Below are 9,155 nucleotides of genomic sequence, written 5' to 3'. Positions count from 1 at the left end.
TGCGATGCGGAGCTGTTCCCTGAAGATATTTGGAATTAAATTTTGAGACAGTAGAGTCCGCGACACGACCGCATCGCGAACTGACTTTTTGCTCCTTGGGGGAGCAAGTGCGAGACGCGCCCCTATTCCCTCCAAGTGCAATTTGCAAGCTGCCTTGGCAGCTTGCTTAGCCAAGGTTGGGGTCCTCCTCGGAGACCCTTAGGGTGGCCTCAGGGCGTCGTATTCAAACATTTTGACCCTATGAACATATATTTACATATTTTAACCCTTTTTACAAGATTATACCATCATACGACACTCCCAAACTGCCCAAAACCTAAGGACACACTAGAACACATTCTTCTCTAATTTTTGGACGTCTTGATCGTTTCTTGACGTTTAGACTTTTACTCTTCCAAACCAAGTCAATTACATTAGTTTAGGTTTATAAACATCATTTTGACTATTTTTAAGTCATTATTCATAAGATGAGGCTCTAACTTAAGTCATAGAATTTCTGGGGTGTTACACCAGATGTGCTAGAAATGCTTTCGGCCACCACCAGAAATGAGTATAGAGTTGAGCAGACAGCTGAGCCTGAATCGGAGGCAGAGACAGATGAGAAAATGCTCGAGGAAACTGTGGATGTTGCAGATGAGGACCTGACAGAGACTGAAGCAATTAGGATAGATGCGGCTGTAAAGGCTTCCATGGCAAACACACATTTTGTTGCTCTAGTGAAGCTGGTCCTTCTGGTGTGACCCAACGTACAGGCCAAACTGATACCCCGGGCACTGATACATAGACAGATGGAACGACTGCTTAGATAGGATCCCCTCTTTACCTCCCTCTCTATCTTTCTTCATTTTAAATTCTGGATATTATGTTGGTTGCATTTGAGAACAAATGTTTTTTAATTTGTGGTGGGGTGTGGCCCACCTTTGTGTGCTATATTCTTGGGTTGTGAGTCATAAAGTTGTGTTTTACACTGCTTCTTGTGGATGTTTGAGCTTGTGGCTCCTTTTATTTTAAATTGTAAATGATTTTCACCCTTTCGAAAAATTTTAAAATTTTTGCCACCTCTTGTACGTGTGGAATGTGGCTGTTCTTTAGCAAATTTGAGTCTCAGTTTTGATCAATATTGATGACTCAAATAGTGCTCATAATCGAACAAACATGAATATGCGGCTACGATGAGTCCAATTAAAGTTACATAGTCAATATGTGAACTATTTGCATCTCGGTGTGACTAGCCAATTATCGAATTGATTCTTTTGTGATGAACGTTGCACACTAGTGAAAGTGTGGAGTCTTGTTTGACTTTGGTGTCGATGCCTTGTGTGATGAACTTACTGTGAACCATGCATGATAACACCTAGAATTTGCCCCATTGGTCCGGTCAAGTAAGTAAGGCTATCTCTTGATATGATCTTAGGTAACTTCGAAGAGTGTTAGCCAATTTGACATATACCTCTTTTGTGGCCTACCTTGTTAGTGTGTGAACCTCTTTTGAACACCCTTGAGCCTTACCTTTCTTTGGAAGAAACTTGATGAAAACATGACCTTTCTTAATCTGCTACCTATAATCCTCGTGATTCGTGGTTGATTGAACAGCCAACTTAGGCCAAAAACCTAAGTTGGGGGTGTGGTGAAAAGAAAAGGCAAGTTGAGAAGTGCAAGAAAAGTCCCCTTTAACCCATGGTGTTGAAAAAAAATGGAACCCCTCCATACAAAAACAAAAGAGAAAGAAAAGAATGAAAACGTTGTGGAATAAAGTACAAAAGAAATGGGGTTCCTAAGCAATCCATGGAAAGTGAATAATGGGATGACTTATGAGCACTAAAGAAATTGATGAAAGAAGATGAAATAGAGTGTTGAAAGCACCACATTTCACGAGGATGAAAGTCATTGAGCCTAAATGACCATACCTTTGCACTCTGCCCCATTACAAGCCTTGAAAAGACCTTTTTGATCTTGAGTGAGCTGAAACAATTGTTGATTGGAAAATACGAGCAAACCTATGGGTGAAAGCATGCATTGTGTTCTTCTTTGTGAGAGTGAGCTTTGCATTTGATTCCAGAATTTTAAATGATTAAACCTTTGTGTGTGAATATGGAATCATTCTTTGTGTGAGGGCATTCGAATACCTTTGTTGAGCTCGAACTTGCATTTGAAGCAAGTATAGTAAGCTTGACAATCTTTGATAATGGTGTGTCACAACTTGAATCTTTAAGTATACAATTGATTCTTGCATGAGTAAGTTGAGTCTTGTTGTGTACATTCATGGTTGAGTCTTGTGTAGCACTGTTTGAGACATTCCTTTTGGACTGCCGAACTTGAGTTTTACTTGAGGAAAGCAAAAGTTTAAGTTGGGGGTGTTGATGGGTCCACAATTTTGGACTCATTTAGGGCTATATTTTGATAGAATTAGTGTCCTCAAAATGCATATTTTGTCTCAATATCTGATGAAAATCCTTGAGTTTCAGATATTTAGAGTTTGAGGGAAAGCATGGACACTACTTGGCAAGAAGGAACAAGGCGGCTGAAAAGAACAAAGAAATGAAGGCCAGAAGATCGCCGATCCCAGTTGGCGAGTCGCCGATGGGCTTGGAGTTTGCCTTTTGTTCCAGTGTGCTGTGCCCTAAAGGAAAAGGTCAAGTTAGTGATCAAATGGAGCAGTCGGCATGTCGCCGATCAGTTCCTCAAAGCAGTACCATATCACCCAACGACTCAAAATGCAAAGAGGTTGAGGGCTAAAGGAGGAAGGCGATGAAATCAACCAAAAGGCGGATCACCGAGCGTCTCGGTGATCCCGACTAACTGCGCTGAATAGTCCTCCGCAGCACAAATTTTTGAACATTATAAATACTTGTTTAAACATATAATATCATATCACTTCTATTATTCGAACTTTTTACAGTTTTGTGAGAGTTTAAGTTTTAGAGGGTTTTGGAGACTTTGTTCTAAGACCTTAAAGATACAAATGGTTTAAACTCCAAGAAGTTGGACGTGGGTCTCGAATATTCTTCACTCTTGACGTGTTTTAAGACTTAATTCTTCATACCCAGTTGATGGAAACTAATATTGGTATAAATTTTTATCTCTTTTACATGTCTAGCTAAAACCCCAATTCTTGGGGTGTGATTTTGTGAATATGGGTTAAATTATCTATTGGGTCTTGCTTGTTGATGGTTTATTTGTTGTTTAAATGTGATTTCGTTTAGTAGTTGTGTATGAACTTAATGGGATTGTAGTTGCAAATACGATTTCATCTTAGTGTTTTTGGCTTGCTCGAGAGAGAGGTCGTAAAACTAAGACTACTAAATTGATAGCCGGTGGTATTGGGTCGACATGGGGTCAGCTTGAGAGAGTGAATCCTAGTCCTTCTCCCACACATTCAGCTCGAGAGAGTGAATGGGCTAAGGCGAAGGCTGTGCTTAATGTGGCAACTCGGTGTTCGAGAGAAACCGCGTTGATTCGGGGTAAGTTGCTCGAGAGAGAATTTAGCCCCACTATAGTCTAGCCTAGTCACAAATGCTCAACAATTTACTATCAAAAGTATGTACCCGATAGTCTAGTTTAACCCGTATTCCTATCACATCCCAAGAATCCCGTCTCCATATCTCGTTTCCTTATATTTTTACTGTCTTTTTTAGTTGTTAGTTAATACAAACCCCAATTGATAATTGACGCTTGCGTCACTCTTTAGATGTAGTTTTTTTTTATTCGTTAATATTTATAGCTATGACTAATTATAACTTGATTTTATTTTTCTACTAATTCTAAAAACCACTCCCTGTGGGAACGATCCTAACCCTTGGTTGGGTTATATCACTACATGCGATCGTTTGGCACTTGAACTGAAATTGTGTCAGTTGATTACGTCGAACATGAGACAGTTCAACTAAAGTTCGAGATGTTGAAAGCCAATACGAGAACACAAGAGGGGATTGAGGTGGATATAAAAGATATCTTGAGCGTGTGCAACCAACCCAAACCAATAACAATCCATGAAGTTGGAGTAAATGATATGATACTAGATTTGCAAGAAAAAGCAAAAAAGATCATAAATGGAAACACTAGTTCATGGGGAATCAAGAATGTCATTCAATTGAGGGCCAATAATCATGAAAAGCATTTTCAAGTGGCCTAGTGACTCTCTCAATCTTTCCCAAAGATCCAAAACGCAAGAATGACTCAAAATTGGGTAAGAAATTCAAGTTTTCAAAGTGGAGGGATCAAGTGAAATGTTTGATGCTCTAATGCACTCCCCACACTCCTCAGTGTAAAAATGATCTAAAGTTGGGGAGAAGGTTCATTGCCTTGAAGTGGAAACACAAAGGGTGATGTACCCGGCGTTGTGCCGCGACGTTAAATTGTGTGGTTGATGGGAGGCAACCCATCGGTATCAAAATATGTTTAATTTCAAGTTTTTTTAATTATAAATTAGAATTTATTTATGTTTTTGACTAACCCTCATAATTTCAAAGTTCGTGGTGGTGTTTTGAACAAGTTTGAATGTATAAAATTGATTGGGATTGAAGTTTGGGGTGAAAACACCTTCAAAAATAGGATTTGGCACATTTTTGGACACCCAAGAGCTCCTAAGAAATTAGGCGGATCTCCTTTTTTGCGCTTTCATCACCCGAATGGACAGTAACTTAAGCAAGTCTAGCACCAAGTTACTCATCGTGATCGCAAAAGCCTTTGGCCGCGATCGCGATACGTTAAAACCTCAAGTCTGCGATCGCGAGTGACTGGTGTCGCATTCGCGTAAGGTAAAGCAAATTCTTGTCGCGATCTCAAGGAGCAGGGTCACAACACGATGACTTGCGTGAATTTAAAAATGATGCAGTTTTAAATCAGGTTCATTGTACCAAATAACTCCCTAAAATGTCCCAAATACTTCTCCCCCTATAAAATCAATTCCTTAGGTCATTTTGTTGCAAGAACTCCCTTCAAGTTTTTGGTCCTCACTTAAGGTATGATCTTTCCCTTTCTCTTGATTAGTTTTGAAATTGGTAAGTAGTTTGAAAAAGGGTTTATTCTCACCTTACATTGTGATCATGATTTGTGATTGAAAAACTGACTTTTTGGGTTGGGTGTTGTTTAATGTTGCATCCTAAGTGTAAACTTAAAATTTTGGTGTTGGGGTGTTGAATATCATGTGAAAAAGGCATGAGAAAAGGTTGCTCACAACCTATTAGATGAAATGTCAAAGTGAAGTTTAATTTTCTGGGTTGAATTATTCTACGCGATCGCGATGTCTCATCCCGCGATCGCAATGTATTAATTTTTGAAATTTCGCAATCGCAATGTCTAATCTTGCGATCGTGATGACTTGAAACTTTTCAAGAAAAGAAAGCGGAGAGGGTGAAAGTGAGTCTCACGATCTCATAGGTCCATCTCGCAATTGCGCTGAATCGTTTGCCTGGCCGAATTTTATGCTAAAAACAGTAACTTCACCCCTTTTTGCTTGATTTCTTTTTCACTCACTTCTTTGGCATAATTTCTTGATAATACATTGCTTTACCTGCCTTTAATTTTTTTTTGACATGTTTGCATCTTGTATAGGTACTTTATTTGCAAAAGCATGGCTGACAATGTCAACCAAGTTGAGGAAAAAATGCAAGAAAATGTTTTGGGGAATGAAATCTATGATCAAGAGCGATTTGTGTCTGCCAAATGCCACCGGTTGCATGATCGCCTCCTCACAAAAAATATCACAAAGGAGAGGGGTCTTCTCTTGACAAATCTTCAAGAACGCATGCCAATTTCTACGCGCTGATTGAGGCTAGTTGGTGGTTGTGTTTCAAAGAGAAGCCTATCAAGGATAATTACATGGTGGTGCGAGAGTTCTATGATAATGTCGCCGAAACCAACTTCTTCGATGACTTGGTAGTTACGGTCCAGGGCAAGCAAGTTCGTTTTGATCTTGTGAGGATCAATGCTTATTATGGCCTTTTTTATGTTGATAATGATGTTCATAAGGCATGAGCAAGAGACATGGGCCAAAAGTTCCTTGTGACACACTTGCATGGTGACCATAGCTCTAAATGGATTGAGAATAACCACCAGATCGACTCCTCAGAGTTCACAGTTGAAGCCAAGACTTGGATTTCCATCATCTATAGTAGGGTGATTCCTTCGAGGAATGAGATTGATGTGTCTCTTAATAGAGCACTTTTGATTTGTGCCATCATAGAGGGGATTCCTATTATTATTATTGGGCAGTTTATTGTACAACACATTCAAGAAGTTGTCTTGGAATGTTCAAAGAGTTACTCTTACCCTTCTTTGATTACTTATCTATGATTGATAGATTAGGTGGAGCCACATGAGAAGTCCTGACGGCCCTATACATTCACCAAAAAAAGGGTTTAAGGTAAGTAATGAAGAAAAGGAATATTGATGTGCAAGATCTAGCATTTGGCACATTCACTAAGGACATTGTTTCACCTGGTTTAGACTCTATCCCTCCTCCAGCTGAGATGCTATGGAAGGGACCACTGACACTAGTCCACTTATCAAAACAGATGTAGGTTTTGGATACTCAAATTCACTTGCATATTCGAGAGTTAACTTGGAGTCTTCCTATATGACCTAGAGAGAGCTCTTCAGCCTCAAGTAGTGCTACTTCTACCCTTTCCACTCTAGTGCAAGATCAGAAAATTTTCAAAAATAGAATGGAAAAAATGGAGAGGATGTAGAAAAAAATGAAGAAACATTAAAAGAAGAAGAGTAGATTTTTGAACAAGATGATGAGTGCACTCCGAAAATTATGTGGCTCGGGTGATAAGGCTGATGATGATGTCCTTGCAGATCCTGATAGCTCATTGGATGAGTGATGATCTTTGCAAGGAGTCCCTCATAATCTCTTTTTGATTGTGGTATTGTAAGGACACAATTACATTTTCAGTTGGAAGTGCCTCTTTTATCGTGCTTATTTTAGATTGGTTTTGCATTTGACTATGCCCTTGTCGGGCTTGTTTTATTTTAATTTGTGGATGGTGTGCCCTTGTCGGGGTTCGTGATATATTATGTTGTGTTCGTTTGTTTTATTTTGTTTCTTGTACTTGATGGCTTCTTTGTTTTTGTTTTGATGATTGAGATATGGATTGACGATGTCCAATGATGGTTAGAGTGACGACTTTCATAAGGGTAAATCGTTGATTACTTGTGAGTGGTTGATTGGTGTTGGATGTGGCGAGTCTGATTAGCTCACCCCGAATAGATGGATGAGGTTGCTTGATGATGGATTGGCTGATGACTTTCTTAAGGGCAAAATCATCATATATTTGGGAGGTTATGGCATGGTTAGTACTAAGAATATAGTCTTGCTGGTGGAAAATATTGAGCATACCCCTCCGTGTTTGAAAGTTGAGCATGTGTGAATGATTCGGTGACAACTCTTACAACTCTTTTTGTGACTTTTGATTCGTTAGCGGTTTAAATGTTTGATGTCACAAGTATTTTTGAAAGGAAATAAGATTCTAAACCACCTTAATTGATTTGCATGTCATATGTGGTGAGTTGTTGAATGATGTCTTGTGTTCTCTTTTGTAACCTAGAACTTGCCGGTTGGTCTTGAAATGTTGGCCTTGATTAAGTTTGGTTGGAGAAATAATCTTAGGCTTTCTTTGACGTTCTTGAAGTACACTTAGCCTAAAAACCCCACATTTGCACTAAATATATACTTAGTTGCCCCCTTTGAGTCTTATCCTTTTTACTGGCAACCACAGAACATGCCTTGTCCTTTTTTTTAAAAGTAACCCTATTTTGAACCCTTCCTTCCTTTAACTTGAGAATTGTGAAAGTTTGGGCTAAAAGGCTAAGTTGGAAGTGTTATGGAAAACTCATAGATTGGATGCTTACCGCATGAGATCTTGATTAAAAAAATGAATAAATGAGACTTGAATCCTCCAAAATGTTGAAAATGGTTGCATGTGGGGCATTTAGAGTGGAAATAAGAAAGGAAATATAGAAAATATTGTGAAATATACATTGAGTTGTAAAATGAAGAAAAATGGAAAAGTTGGTGAATGATGAGTTGTTGTGTAGTGTTCAAGGAGGCTATAGTCACTTGTACCTAAATGATATCATAACCTTCCCCAAGCCTACATTACAAACTTAATAAAGGCTTTTGAGATTTCTAATTGAATGAAGTTGAGTCAATGTTGATTGAAAATCTGACCAAGCTTATCGTGTGGCATTTGTGTTCATGGGATATTCTATTGTGAGTGTGAGTGTTTGACTCTTTCTCCTGTATCTTGTAAATACTTTGTGAGTGTGCTGGGACATTTCTTTCCTTGTGAGGTGATGAGTTGGGGATTTCGACTTATTTAGGGCTTAATATTCAGGGATTTAGTGACCTCAATGCCTATTTTATGCTCATAACTGATGTTAAAATGTTAATATGCGGCAATGAAGGCAAAAGAGTAGGGCAAGGACATTACGATGCAAATAGGAGCGAAAAAGCTGAAAAAGTTGAAAGAAATCAAAGTTGGTACTCGCCAAAGCCACTCGGCGAGTCACCGAGTGGACCTTCAGCTAGCCTAAAGATCCAGCATGTCAGCCCATGGACAAAACCAACTTGGCGGTCAAACAAGTGATTTGGCGACGCGCCAAATGTTACAAAGAGAGGTGGTGAAAAGCCACGCCAAGAAGGCGGGAAGAGGAGAACTTGGCGAATGGCCGATCAGTTCAGAGAATTCGACTCACTTTGCTGAAAGTTACAGAACGATTTGGTAAGAAGACACGCCAAAAAGGTGAGAAGAAGAGCACTCGATGCATCGCCGACCAGTTCGGCGAATCCCGACTTACTTCACCGAGTTGACTCCGTGCTGAAATTCTTGGAACGTATAAATGTAATTTTGAAAAGAAGAGAAGGAGTTCCCACATTGTTCACTTCTGGGTTTTTGAGTTTTTACATTCTAGAACATTGTTTTTACATATTGGAGTAGAGATTTAAGGATTGTGAGATTTTTAGCCTAATTTCCAGCATTTGGAGACTTACGGATTGTTGTCAATTCTGATGGAAAACTTCGTTGGTAAGTATTTCTCATTCTTTACTATGTTTGGCTAAAACCCAATTCTTGGGGTGTGATTATGTAGTTGAATGCGTTAATTAGCTAATGGGTGTTGTTATTTACTGATTTCATTGTTGTTTTGAAGTG

The sequence above is a fragment of the Solanum tuberosum genome, unplaced genomic scaffold, assembly GCF_000226075.1.
Source record: "Solanum tuberosum cultivar DM 1-3 516 R44 unplaced genomic scaffold, SolTub_3.0 scf00011, whole genome shotgun sequence".
In the NCBI taxonomy this organism is placed as follows: Eukaryota; Viridiplantae; Streptophyta; class Magnoliopsida; order Solanales; family Solanaceae; genus Solanum; species Solanum tuberosum.
This window is presented reverse-complemented; position numbering follows the sequence as displayed.